We start from the raw sequence: 15,310 nt of genomic DNA on the forward strand, positions 1-15,310 counted from the left end.
CCTGATTTCTCACCTCAACAGCTGCTAAATGTGTCGCTTTATATAATATTAAACAGCACTTACTTAAAGCTGAGATCAGATAAAACCTCTTCTATACTGCCAACTGAAAGTGGACATTCAAGGCAAGCTCCACATTTTTACTTTGAAGGAAAAAGAACAAAAAGCTAAGAGAGCTAATTATACATCCATTTCCCTTCTCAGACACTTTTTGTTTAAGCTTTAACTACAAATACAGTATATGCGTATATGTATGGTATGTGTTAATTTTTTTTTTTTTTAAGCAGACTGTTTAACATTATACCCTTGGTTTAGGGCTCATGATGCTTATCCAGGGCTACTATTTAACATCATTCCCTGGGTTTACTCTCTCAAGATTGTTTCAGATTATATTTATGCTTATAGCATTTGGACTATATTGTCAATAGATATCTCTATTTTAATCCTTATAGGGACTATATTGTCAATAGATATCTCTATTTTAATCCTTATACACCGCTGCTGGGGGCTTCTTTTATTGTGGACGTGCTCTGTCTCTAGGTATGTCAGAGGACTGGGACTTTGTGAAGTGTGGCCTAGCCTCACTTGGGGAGACAAAATGTGTGGGGGAATGTGGGTTTGGAGAAAGAAAGCAAGCTATTTCTAATCTATTCTTTTAATTCTTATAAGTGCCAACATAACAATAGGCTTCATGGCAATAACTCCTGGGAAAATTGGAAATTAAGGTCAAAGCTGTCTTATCTTAAGTTAAGACTTCGAAATGACAACAAAAGTTCAGAAGCAATGTTTCCATGACCGAACAGTTAACTTTGTGAGCCGGAATATTAAAAGTCTGAATCACGAATTAAAGAGAAAGAAAGTATTTTTCCACCTAATGCTAAAATAGTATTTTTACAGGAGACCCACTTATTAAGCAAGGATCAGTCATGGCTGCACAGAGACTGGACTGGCCAAATATTCCATTCCAGCCATACAAAGAAAACTAGAGGTGTGGGAATTCTTATACATAGAACAATCTCATTTGTAGTATCAGATGTAGTATCTGATACTGAAGGGATTCCCAATGTGAACATTCATAAAATTATAATGGCTGGAGACTTTGTGTTTTAAATCCAGACCTAGATAGGTTCACTGCCACAGGGACGATGACATCTAACACTGCAAAGATAATTACACAGTTTGTAACCTGATCACAACATATCCGACCCTTGGAGATTTCTAAACCCAAACTCAAGATCACATTCCTTCTACTCACCAGTGCGTCATTGCTACTCAATAATCGATAATTTCTTTATAGACAGCTAAAATGCATGAGCCCTACATACTCATCACGCAGTTGGCATCTTAACCCACTTTTTATTAACAGCATGAGAATTGTACAGAATTTATATCCAAGCAAATCAATTTTTTTTTAGAGACCAAATACATCCTCAGAGGATTCTGCAGGAAATACTCTGGGGAAACCATGAAGGCTTTATTAAGAGGACAGATTATCTCCTATCTTTCTCACAAAAGTAAATTGGAAACCAAGAAGGTATCAGAGCTAATCAGTGAAATTACTAGAATAGATCAAGAACATGCCAGGCGTCCATATGAGGCACATCTAGGAAAAAGACAGGCTCTGCATCTTCAGAACTGAACCTCTTGACAACTAAAGAAACAGAACAACTCATTTTTAAATCAAGACATACATTACTATGAACATGGAGAGAAAGCTAATAAGATCTTAGCTCAACAAATCCACAAGAAGGAAGTTCACAATACAATTCCAGCAATCACCAACACAGATGGAGACAAAATCATTGACCATAAAAATATAATGCACACATTTAGAGACTACTACAAGTCCTTATATTCTACCGAGACACAATCTAATGCATTTCTGGATGCATTACAGATACCACAATAGATACTCTCAGTGCAGAGGAATTAGATAAACCTCAGGCACTATCAGATTACTAGGAGCTATAAATTCACTTAAGAGTGGGAAAGCAGCAGGCCTCAATTAAACTAGCTTCCCCTTTTATTAGCAACATTTACAGAAGAGAGAGATAATACAATTCTACCTCAAACCTTTCGCCCAAGCATTAAACTAAATAAGGACTAAGCAAAATAAGGACTTATTACAATATGCAACATACAGACCAATTTCACTTCTGAATAATGATGTTAACAAAATCTCCAAAGTATTAGCTAGAAGGAGTGAGAAAGTACTACCTATGGTAATATCACAAGACCAAACTGGATTTATTAAAGGCACTTAGCTTCCAATCTTTGACACCTATTTAATGCAATATATTCACCCAAAAAGTCTAACACGATATTATTATCGTTTGGATGCTGAAAAAGCATTTGATATAGTTGAATGGAAACTACCTTTTCACTACATTGGACAAATTTGGGTTTGGCCTGAACATTTGTGCATGGATACAACTACTGCACCCCAATAAGTACAAGTCATCGCCAATATATAACAACCCAAATTGTGCTTCACTCACTCAGAATATGGAACCAATATAGGAAATATTTAAGATAGAGAACCTTTTATCTGTGGCACCTCTGCATGAGACCACGTTTTTCCACCTCTGTACATAGACAATTGTCTTTGCATCCTAGTGAACAATTACACTCCAAATTTAACTTTCCAGCAACACATTTCTTTCACTGCCTTCAAATTAGAAACTTTGTTATTAAAACCTGCCCAATTTTCCTCACCTCCCACCTACTACTATGCCAGAAAAATATTGATCAGTCTTGTGGACTCAGACAGCATCTCCGTAATATAAAAACCACTTTACAGTCCCTCCCTTTCAAAGATTCAAGAGTACAGTGGGTAAAGGATCTCTCACTCAACATCTCAGAAAAGGAGTGGATGGTAGCAATACACAGAATTAACTCGAGCTCCATATATGCCAAAGCATACAACTTATTCAACTTAAAATTCTATATATAAGGGACATCTGTCTCATTTAAAATTGTCCAAATTGTTTCCAGGGCAACATCCAACCTGCAAACATTGCAATCAAGTTCCAGCCTCACTTGGCCACATGTTTTGGGCGTGCACCAAATTAATATCATTCTGGACCAAAATCTTTAATACCTTTCAGACAGCGTCACAATACCTCCAAATCCATTAACAGCTGTGTTTGGTGTACCTCCAGATGGACTTAAAAGTGGAGAAGGACAAACAAACTGTAACTATCTTTAATACACTATTGGAATGTAGACTTACCTTGCTCAATTGGTAAAAATCCTAACTCTCCTATTTTAAGTTAGTGGATAAACCGATGTTATATACTATTTGAAATTGGAAAAATCAAATTCTCACTTAGAGGATCTGTACTAAACTTTTTCAAAACCTGGCAGGAACTAATCATTAACATTTTAGAATGAGGCATTTTAATTGATGAGGCAGATTTTTCTCCCCTCTTTTTTTTACTTTTAAATTTTTTTTTATTTTTAATTATTTTTTAATTTTATCTATTTATTTATTTTTCTTAGCTTAAAGTTTTTAACAACGACCGCCACCAATACTGTTAGCCAACAGGGTGCTGGCGGAAATTGGGCTACTGTTGGCCGAAGAAGGACAAGAAGAGGGGGGAGACGTGAATTTGGGACTTTCATTTGTTGTCAGTTATAATCATCAAAATTAAAAGAAACAAACATTTGAAATACATCAGTCTGTGTGTAATGAATGAATCTAATATACAAGTTTCACTTTTTGAATGGAATTACTGAAATAAATCAACTTTGTCATGATATTCTAATTTTATGACCAGCACCTGTATAAGTAAAATGATATAATCAATTATTGAACTTAATGATTTTCACTTTAAAAGATGACACCTTCAATATTCTATATTTATTTCTATAAATATATAAACTTATTCAATGTATAGGCCTATATCTCTATAGTATCTTATCATATGACTAGTTTGAGTATTCAATTGATCAAAAAATTGTTTATGCCATAACCATGACCCATATTCCACTTTTTCACACAGACAGAATCTCTGAAATGAATTCTGAGAAATTGCTGTAGTTGCTTGTCAGTTCCAGGGCACAACTCCAACTATGGGCTGTCTAGTGAATTCAGACATGGCTTTGAATGTAACATTAATGATCTTTCATAAAAAAAAAAAAAAAAAAAAAAAAAAAAAAATCAGACCCTATCCAAAACATAAGGAACAGTCAAATGTCCTCCTGATCAATCGGACTGAAAAATCTGAGAGTGTGAAGAGATGTGGTCCTCTCAGTTGGTGACATTGATTTTGGAAATTTAATGATTTTTGTGATGTTTCTTGTGATGTCGGGGTTTTATATGTGACTCCACATGTTCTTGTTTCATAAAAAGTGCTCCAGAAGTCAGTAAGACAATCCATAACATGCCCATGCCCAAATCCATTCTCCAACTCCCCATTTTCCAGCACACATGCTCAAATATTATATTACCATTAGTATGTTTTCATCTAAAAATATCTGAATCATGTCAGACACACAATGCACTTTGTGAATAGTAATGGACTGCTTCTCAGCTATATTCTCTGGGTTGTCATAGAAAGATGCAGGTGAAGTATTTGGGGAGGCATGGTTTGACCTGGCTCCTGGTTTTATGAATTCACGTACTGCTGATGGGCTGTCAGGTGAAGTAGCTGAGTTGGTGTTTGTGGGTGTATGTTTGGAAGCTGGCACTTCATTTACTGTTTCATCAAAAATCTCTATCATATGCTGCAAAATTCTACAATATGCATTGTTGCCTGCAGGGCTGGAAACCACTTGCTCAAAAGCAGATTCCTCCTTCTCATTTGTATGTCTTCAATCATTTCTATATCGTTTTCTGATGCCTGCTGCTCAGGGTAAGATGATAAATCAAAGTGTCACAGAGAACATCCAGGTACACATTTCCATCTTGATCAAATGTTGAAGTGGTGGTAACATATGGTAAAATTGCAGTCAATAATGGACTTGAAGTAGAAGGCCTGTCTGGGGGGCAGGGAGTTATGGGAGCAAGATATGGGAGATAGATTCTGCTAAGTGGGTGCCACTGCTGTATCAAATCTCCTTGGTGATTCTGCCCATTGTGCTGAATCATCACATTTTTGGGGGTTTGAATAAATGTATACCCTGAGTAATTTATGACAAGTTCTATCATACAACCTGTCAATTGTGAGAGTTTCATCTAAGGGCTCCTCTGAGCTCATACCACACGAAGAAAAGTCAAATTCTTCAACCCTTCTTTGTGATGAATTTCCCTTATGAAAGAATATTTGCTTCCCATTTTCTAGAATATTGTTCACCATATCATCTTTATTGAGCTCTCTCGTGCCCACACCAGTTGGTCAGCTAACCTGTTTGAAGTTACCAATCTGATACATCATCCAACCCAGTTCTATTTTTCTTTTTTCTCATTCAGCATTCTTACCAATTCTTTGGTGCAGATTACTTTGTGAGCTTGTTGCATATGTATGTACTGTATGTATAATATATATATATATATAGTAAAAAGGCGCTATACAAACGCCTGACCCGACACAGATGGCCACGGGAGGTACATATAAAATAAATAAACTTTTATTGTTCTTCACCTGTGTGGTATGTCTTCCCCGTAATTCCCACGGGCACAACACAGTCCCAAGTGTACAAATAAAGCACTTAAAACACAGCACACTCCTTTCTTTCGGCACCCCCATTCCTCCTCTAAGCTTTGTCCTCCTCCTCCCGACTCTGGCCAATGAGTGGTGATTGCTGGCTCCTTTTATTAGGTATCCGGAAGTGCTCCAGGTGCTTGATTGTTGACATTCGGGTGCACTTCCGGGTGTGGCGAAACTAGTGCCCAAAAGGGGCTAGCAGCTCCTGCTGCAGCACCCCCTGGCAGCGCCTGTGGAACCCAACAGGACTGCACTAAACTTCAACCCCCATTAAGCCCTGCGGGAGTCCGAGGCACCACTGCAACCCAGGGAAGCTGCCATCTAGCAACTAGGGAGAGATATTGGGTTTCCCATGTTTGGTCCCCTGGAAGATATGCTGCAGGGGTGTCCCGGCCGGGTCTGGGCCCCAGCCATCTGTCACAATATATATATATATATATATATATATATATATATATACATATATATATACAGTATATTGTCACAAGAATGACAAAAGGACATTGCGAAGGTTTGTGGTAGCCACCCGTATATTTCCTGGCTGCAAAAATGATTAGGAAGAACAGACATGTTCACACAACTGAGTCCAAAACAGAAATGATATACAGGAAGCAAGATGGCAGCTTTAAAGGCCAGTAAAGGAAGTAATGTCATCAGGTCTGGGACCGGAAGTGACGTCATTGGCTGCCCCAGAAACAGGTGGGATTTTCTGAGAATGGTTTGCAAGGGATTGAGAGAGAGAATCAGTACACTTCGCCACCCCCCTAGCCCGGCATGGAATTACATCTATTCAGGCCCTTTATTTGTCTCCTAAACACGCGTATGTGACAATATATATGTATCATGTTCATATAAAAAAAGTCTAAATACTTGGTGGTATTCCACTAAGCAAAACAGTGCTGACTAAAACCTAAAAAATGCAGCACATGATTATCGGCACTGTTCAAATCTTTAATGCACCATTCACCACATTTCTGGTAATTGATTTACATTAAATTAAGTATAGCCCATCACTTACTATACTTAGTTAACCTAATAAAAAAAGCGAGCATAAAATATGGAGATATTTAAAAATTGACCTTGTCTTGTGCTATTTGGTTTAGGTTTTCCTCTGGTACCCCTCTGTCTTTAAGTGCAATGATGAATGGATCCATGGTGTGGCTAAATTAATAAAAATGTCTACATTATCCTCTGCAGTTTGACAAAATGTAAACTAAAGCATACATGCAACCGTTCATCTAATTACACAGCTGGCATCACATGATGCAAATAGACTTATATATTTGTGTATATATCACAGAAGGTTTTATCATTTGCTATCGTTGTTATCATTTATTGTGATTTATGATCTTAATCTTAGGAAATAATTATATTGCACGTCTTCTTTCAGCTTCCATACTTACTGAATATCCGCTGCTAGTTAATGTCTTACTGTCTTGTCTGCTCCTACAGCCGTTTATGCCTAATCAGTCCTTCTCTTTACATCTCTGAAGTCAGCTGCTGCCTTTTTTCTCCCACTAAGCAATCCTTGTTTCTGTTACTTATAACTATTAGTTGTTACAGCGCTGGTTATTTACTTACAAAGATGCTGGTGTCAGCTACTACTGCTTACTGCCCTGCCTCATCGATGCTAGTTTGAATATAAATAACAAGAACAAGTACAATTTTTCCATATGCTCGCCCAAACATTCAGTTGGTTTTACTCCTGTGAGGGAAGAAAAAAACCTTTAAAAATTCCAGCACGACTCCTTAATGACAACCATAGCACAAAGTTTTTAGGAGCAAAATCAGGTCAGGTCTTGTTGAAGAGCATGCTCTGATATGCCACACAACGAAACAGGTTGGAATCCTGGTTGGCAACCCCCCAGGCAGACACTTGGCCCAGTCCCACCCCCAGAAATCTGTCTACGGCAGCCAGGTGTTGCGTGGGCGTCCCCTTGGCCTGGTCCAGTCACTTGGATCCTCAACAATGAGGTTCCTGTGAACGGGATCACCCCTGGGGAATCGTGTCACATGGCTTTAGTGCCATTATCCTCACAATGCAGATATTGTGCCTCATTCAGGACTCAGTGAGCAATCGCTCATTCGATGCAAAGTTAAAGCAGAGATACCCAAGGATTCTCTGTAGAGACACAGTACCGAAGGAGACCAGTCTTCATCACAGGTCACTGGATAGCGTCCATATCTTTCAACCATATGGCAAAACAGGAAATACAAGCACTCTAAAGACTTGAACCTTCATCCTTTTGCTAAGATATTCAAAGCATCACACACCTCTTTCTAGAAACCTCATGACCCCCCCATGCCCTCCCAATCCGTGTATTGATTTCATAGGAAGAGTCATGAGAGACATGAATATCACTGCTAAAGTACGTAAACCTCTCAACAAGGTCAACACTCTCTCTTGTAGTCAGACACACTGCTGATGGCTATGCCCTAAGAGGTCATTAAAGGCCTGGATGCAAAATGCATTTGTTGCAAAATGTATTTGTTTAATTAATTCTCACACCACTGTCATGTATGTGCGTCTGAGGATCTCCTTGCTGGCTCATTTGAGAAAGATAGTAACCCACCAGGGCGAGACGGGTCGCTATCGCTAACTGTGTCTCCTTTCTTCCCCTGCAGCTACCAGAAACCTCGCAATGAGGGAAATTAGCTCTGCCTCTTCCGGTCCTCCCGTTATAAAAAGCCTGGCTGCCTCCAGTAAGTTGTCTTTTTGAGACCGGTTCCAGACAAGTGAGAGCTCTATAGAAAACCTGATTCTACAGCTAAAGTTAATGCTGAATTTATTTTCTTTTTTGTACCCTTTGGGCTATATGTTAACTTTAAGTGCCAGAAGGCACTTGTTTTAAAAAAAATCAGGGAATTAAACGGGACTACCCGGCTTGTGTCCCAAATATTTTTCATTTGTTCCAGTTCTGTTTGGCTATGTTCTCGGCCAGCTCACACCACAGAAAACACATAAACTCTCAGCCACTTCTCTTTCATTTGCAAGGCTGTATATCAAGTGTATAAAGACAGCTTAAAGGCTTTAAGATTATAATCTTTTGAAAATGTGATAATTTTTCATATATGGTGTTGTACATATTTGATACATTTGCATGCTAATACCAGTAAAAACAGTAAAAATCCCCAAAGCATGACATATGCTTAAGTAAGTTTAATTTGTTTTGCAACGGCTTAATAATGCAGGAGTCCACAATTCCACGTGTAGAGGGTTGAGTGGCTGCAGGCTTTTCTTCAAACTATTTAATTAGGTCTCATTGTTAATGGAATGCATTATATAATTACTGCAGGAGGCTCATGCCTGCTTTAATGCTGCCAAATCAGAAATTCCGAGCAGTGTAAAATCAACAAAATGTGTAATGGATCTGAAAAGATTAGTTTCTTTGTGTCTACATTTTCTAATTCTGTTTACCAGTAATGTTTCTTGTGTGAAAATTGTATTTCGGCCATAGCAGAATTTTCCTGTATGCATACATAGTTTTGTAATGTAAACATTAATTTACCTAAGAATATTGTTCCCTTTTTGTCTAAATTCTAGTGAGAATACAAATTCTTGCAACTTTCGTATTGCAAAAAAAAATCCATCAAACAAAGAGATGCTGGTGCCTGGGCTGCCACGATTGGCATGAAATCACTGTGAAAACCTCTGACATTATCACCATCTACCAAAATACAGCCATATAGATTTAAACACTACAAAAAATGACAGTCTTGTAACCTCTTGCTGCTCAGGAAAATCTACTGACTATCAACTGTCTAAATGAAAAAAAGAAAAAAAAAACAGCAACACCTCAAGTTTAGAATTAAACAGCTTTAAGGTAAAAAGGACAAGCCACCATAAGAACATGCAGACTACAAGCCCCATCTTTGTAAGGACATATGGCCTCACCTGGAAAACATTAGGGAATGAGGTCTTATTTTAGGAGTGTGTTATAGACCACCCAATTCAGACAGGAATTTCAACACACATCTTTTTAGTAATATCAAAAAGGCAAGTTTACAGGGAGATATTATAGTCATGGGGGACTTTAATTATCCAAATATTAACTGGGATAACCTTGCAGATGGAGGAGCACTTGAGCAGGAGGTTTTAGAAGTAATCAGTGACTGTTTTTTGACACAGTATGTTAAAGCACCAACATGGGGTGAAGCTTGTCTAGATTTAGTATTTTAGTATTTTGTAATAATCAAGATAGAATTGAGGGTGTGAAGATGATTGAACCACTAGGGTCAAGTGACCATAAAATAATACAATTCTCAATATTTTGCAAGAGTGCAGATGCAAAGAATAAAATTGTTAAGTTGAATTTTGGTAGGGCAAATTTTGAGCAGATGTGACAAAGTCTAAGGAGGATAGACTGGGATAAGTTTTTAAGTGTGGAAACAATCGAGGAGCAATGGAATAGGTTTAAAAATGTTTTACATGTAATGCAGGAAAGATACATATCTAAATTTGGAATTAATAGGAAATTAAAAAAAAAATCCACAGTAGATTGATAAAGATTTAAAAAAGAAGCTGCAAAGGAAAAAAAACTGCTTTATAATGCATATAAGACTAATGACTGCAAATTGAACCGTAGAGCGTATGAGAACGTGAGGGCAACCATTAAGAAGGGAAGCTAACAGACAGTTGGAGAGGAATATTACAGATAAGATGAAAGAAGATCCTAAGAGATTCTTTTAGTATTTTAATAGTAAAAGAAAAGTCAATGAGGAGGTGAAGTGCATCAGAAATAGTAAAGGGGAATTAAAAGATACAGACAGTGAAACAATGGGTGCACTAAACTTGCATTTTTTGGAGGTTTTCACAAGTGAGGAAGTGGATAACCTCCCAAAGGTACACAGGACTACTATGGAAGTAGTGAAGGATTTGGAAATTGTAGAGGGAGAAATACTGCTCAGATTAAATAGGCTGAAATCAAACAAATCACCAGGACCAAATAATATTTACCCTTGAGTTTTTATATATAAACCCTTGACACATATTTTTTGGAAGTCACTGCACATTGGAGAGATTCTGAAGGACTGGAAAATGGCAAAATATCATCCCATTATATAAAAAGGGTGACAGAGCAGATCGAAGCAACTATAGCACAGTAAGTTTAACATGCATCACAGGAAAATTAATGGAAGGAATTATTAAGGATAAGATTGAGAAACACTTGGCAAGAACAGGAGTTTTTTGGAACAGTCTGCATGGTTTCAGAAGAGGGAGGCCGTGTTTTACTAACATGCTGAAATTCTATGTGGAGGCAACAAAAGGATATGATCAAAGTGGAGCATATGATATTTTTTACCTTGACTTTCAGAAAGGTTTTGATAAGGTGCCATATGAGAGGTTGGGCATCAAACTAAAGAAGTGGGAGTTCAGGGTGATGTTTTTAAATGGGTGCAGAATTGGCTCAGACACAGGAAGCAGAGGGTGATGGTGCAAGGAACCTTATCAGAATTGGCCGATGTTAAGAGGGGTGTTCCAAACGGGTCAGTGCTAGGGCCACTGCTATTTTATATATATAAATTATTTAGATAGGAATATAAATAAGAAGCTAGTTAAGTTTGCTGATACCAAGATAAGTGGATTAGCAGATAATATGGAATCCATTATATCATTACAGAAGGACTTGGGTAGCATACAGGCTTGGTCAGATTTGTGGCAGATGAAATTTAATATCAATAAATGTAAAGTATTACACATAGGAAGTAAAAATGTTAGGTTTGTATACACAATGGGTGGTCTGAAAATCGAGAGTACACCTTATGAGAAGGATTTAGGAGTCATAGTGGACTCTAAGCTATCGACTTCTCGGCTGTGTTCAGAAGCCATTAAGAAGGCAAACAGAATGTTAGGTAATATATCACGATGTGTAGAGTATAAGTCCAAGGAGGTTATACTCAAGCTTTATAACAAACTGGTGAGGCCTCATCTGGAGTACTGTGTGCAGTTTTCCAGGCTACAAAAAGGACATAGCAGCAGAGAAGAGCAACTAGGCCGAGTCCAGGGCTACAGGGGTTACAAGTGGATAGGACTGGCAAGCTTTGTTGGGCTCAATGGCCTGTTCTTGTCTAGATTGTTCTAATGCTCTAATACAGGGATTCCCAAACTATTTTGGGCAAGAGACCCCCTTTCCAAAATAAACTGATACCTCAGACCCCCATAGCCAAATTACTTTAAAAATTCTATCCCTAGTTTTTTTCCTATTGATACAAAATACTTACCAATTTAAAAGTTTTGCGGTTGGTTAAGTGAGTAAACTTGACATCATTTTCTCATCAAAATTTAACAAAATAAATAGACATAAAATTCAGTAAATATCAAGTGTAATTAATAATTATTAATATAAATTACGTAAAAATACTTAAGTAGGTAATTATTTTTTGAAAAAAAAAACATTTAAATCGCAAAGTAAAGATAAAAAAATAAAAATTCAGTGTGATGGATGAACCTGGTGACTTTCTACCAATCTAGCTAAATCTGGTTCAATATTGGTGAGTTGCAGCCTTAAATCTCCGCGTTCGTTGATTTTCAAACAGTTTCTTTGTTTTGTCAAAATGTTTGTAACCACACTGAATCCTTTTTCGACTAGGTATGATGATGGAAAAGCGATAAGGTATTTTTCAGCAATGTTCCACAATGCAGGATACTGTGTTTCAATGTTGCGCTGCAACCAGAACTTCTGATAGCCTTGGTTGAACTTCTGCTTAAGCTCCTCGTCTGTGCTGATGGTGATCAACTCTTCTTGCATTATCACATTAGCTTCTTCCATGGCTGTGATATTGTACGGATTTATTATCCATTGAGGAATTTGTAAATTTAAGAGATCCTCAAACCTCTTAGTAAAATCCTTGTGTAATGCGTCCAAGTGAGTGACATATGATAAAATAACATCGTCTTGAAGCATTTCTGGTAATTTTGACAAATGCGGAAACTGTGAATATTCTTTTCTGCTTAAATTTTGTTTATAAAGGATAAGTTTACCCACAAAGGCCGATATTATTGATTTTGTTTTAATCAAGTTGAGATCGTCACCCTGCAGCTGCAAATTAACTTTGTTAAACATACCAAAGATATCAGTCAAGTAATAAATATCTGTTTTACAATTGTTCAGATTTTTTTTCAAATTCGGATCTTTTTCTTGTAAAAACTCCAACACAGATTCAAAAATAGTTGAAAATCTTGCTAAGCAAGAGCCTCTTGATAGCCAGCGAACTTCAGTGTGCAGAAGTAACCGAGTAAAGACTTCGTCGTTTTCCTCACATAGCTGAGCAAATAACCGAGAGTTCAAAGAATTGCTTCGAATCTTGTTGACAGCATTTATAACATATTGTAAAGACTGGTGCAATCTAGGACACAGATTTTTTGCTACTAAATGCTGTCTGTGAATCACGCAGTGAATGACCAGTACCTCAGGCAGTTGTCGCTTTAAGTGAGCTATAAAACCTCGATGACGACCAACCATAGATGGTGCACCATCAGTCGCAACAGAAACAATGTTCTTCCATGGAATAGGTTTGTCGGTAAAAAAACGTTCCACGGCCTGTAAAATCGATTCTCCTATGGTATCAGTCTCTAAATATGTAGCAAAAAGCAGTTCTTGGCACATATTTTCATCTTTAATATATCGAACATATCCTAACAACAGAGATTCATTGCCGGGTAATGTAGACTCGTCCAACTGGAGAGAGAATCTGTTGGTCTGTAAGAAATTGCATAAAATGTTTTCCATGTCGCGACCCATCTCGTCTATTCGTCTCTGAACGGTGTTATTGCTCAAAGGAATTCTCTTTATAATATCATGTGCGGGCTTGTGCAATACATTGTTGAGGACCTCCGCAATGGCTGGTAAAATAAGCTGCTCTCCAATTGTGTGGGGTTTCCCCAACTTCGCTATTAGTAAAGATATATTATAGGACGCTCGTAAACCATCAACGTCTTGCATAGATGATGACGCAAACATCGATCTTATGGATGGCCTTTTCTCTAGTTTTTCTTTAAGTGCTTGAAAGAATGACAAGGGCTTACTTTTTTGTCAGCATGTACTCTTGATAAGTGGTCCTCCATTTTTGAAGGCTTCATGGCATCGTTACTGAATACTTTTTCACATATGAGACACATCGGCAAGTGTTGATTTGATAGAGATGGAATAAATCCAAACTTCAAGTAGTCCAAACTGTATTGTCTGCATTTTTTTTTCGTGTCTGCCATCATAAAACTCGCAGTAAACTTGCAAATCAAAAAAAAAAATATGTTTAAGAAACTACTTAAAAAAACAATAATAAAACGCGCGTAGGTAACTAAGCACTTTGTAAATTCTTTTTCAATCACTTTATTTTAATTCACTTTATTTAACTATGTAATCACTTTGTAATCTCTTGAAATAAATTAGTAGATGAGTGTATTATCATTCAAGCTCCAACGAATTTCAAAACGCAAATGAACTTTCAACCTAAGTGCAAGCTTGTTCCATCCATCCATTTTCCAACCCGCTGAATCCGAACACAGGGTCACGGGGGTCTGCTGGAGCCAATCCCAGCCAACACAGGGCACAAGGCAGGAACCAATACCGGGCAGGGTGCCAACCCACCGCAGAGTGCAAGCTTGTTATATAGTAAAATATCAGGAGCATGTTTGGACTTGAACTTGATCATGATTTCGTTCGTGCTAAATCGCGTATATGCGTCAAATACAGAACAAGTCAAAACGTGCCCGAAAGACTTATACGCTCGAACTCATTATCTTGCACGAACTTGTCCACGCTTATTGACTTGCCGAGTTTTTCATCTTGTACGAACTTGTGCACGCTTAAAGACTTGTTGAGTTTTTTAAAAGTACAACAATGATACTTCCTACTAAAATATTAGTCATTCTTATAACAAGTTGGTACACGTAACACAACTTATACAGTATCTTGAAAGTTTCAAATAAGAACTTGTGTTAATTAATAAGGGTCGATTTTTAGACCTCGTCGACCCCCAAAATCAGTTTCCGTTTATGTCGACCCCTGGGAAATCTATTTCGACCCCAAGGGGTCGATATCGACCACTTTGGGAACCTCTGCTCTAATACTACAATGATTCCACACATTGAACTGCACATTGAATGTCCAATAGCAGAGAAAATCTCCATGCATCCAGGTGTTTGCTAATCAGTATGAGGCCAGCAAACAATTGAAAAAGTAATTTTCTATATAAATCCCTGCTTTTTTTCCATCCCAGGACTCTGCACTTCTTTGAAACAGGAGCATCATATTGCCAGCATCTTTTCCACAAAGTAGAAAAACTATGTATAGACTTATTTGTTGGCATTTTCAAATTATTAGTGGTCCTCCTCAACAGGGAGTGAAAATCAAGACGCGGTTTAAAGTCATGTGAACAAGGTATTCTTGATATTGACCTTTTTTGGCAAATTACTCTGGCAACCTATAAGGGAGTAAATGGTACTGGACCTTTCATACCTTTGGCTGATGTGTGGTGTATGGCCATGACTGGAAAAGCTCGAACTGAAAGTGCAAATGTGACATTAAAAATTTAAAAAAACAAAATCAGATGGCACTCATTTTAATACAATTGGGGACCTTTAAACCCCATCCCTAAACTGTAAAGATCAGACTCCTCATAGGCATACATACCCAAGAGTATAGAGAACACTGGTCCAGCCCTTC

General features: G+C 37.6%; 1 pseudogene; it reads right to left on the reverse strand.

Annotated features, from left to right (window-relative positions):
• Positions 1–12,076: 12,076 nt before the first annotated feature.
• LOC114653369 (SCAN domain-containing protein 3-like) lies at positions 12,077–13,854 on the reverse strand (annotated as a pseudogene).
• Between the last annotated feature and the right edge of the window lie 1,456 nt (positions 13,855–15,310).

The sequence above is a fragment of the Erpetoichthys calabaricus genome, chromosome 1, assembly GCF_900747795.2.
Source record: "Erpetoichthys calabaricus chromosome 1, fErpCal1.3, whole genome shotgun sequence".
In the NCBI taxonomy this organism is placed as follows: Eukaryota; Metazoa; Chordata; class Cladistia; order Polypteriformes; family Polypteridae; genus Erpetoichthys; species Erpetoichthys calabaricus.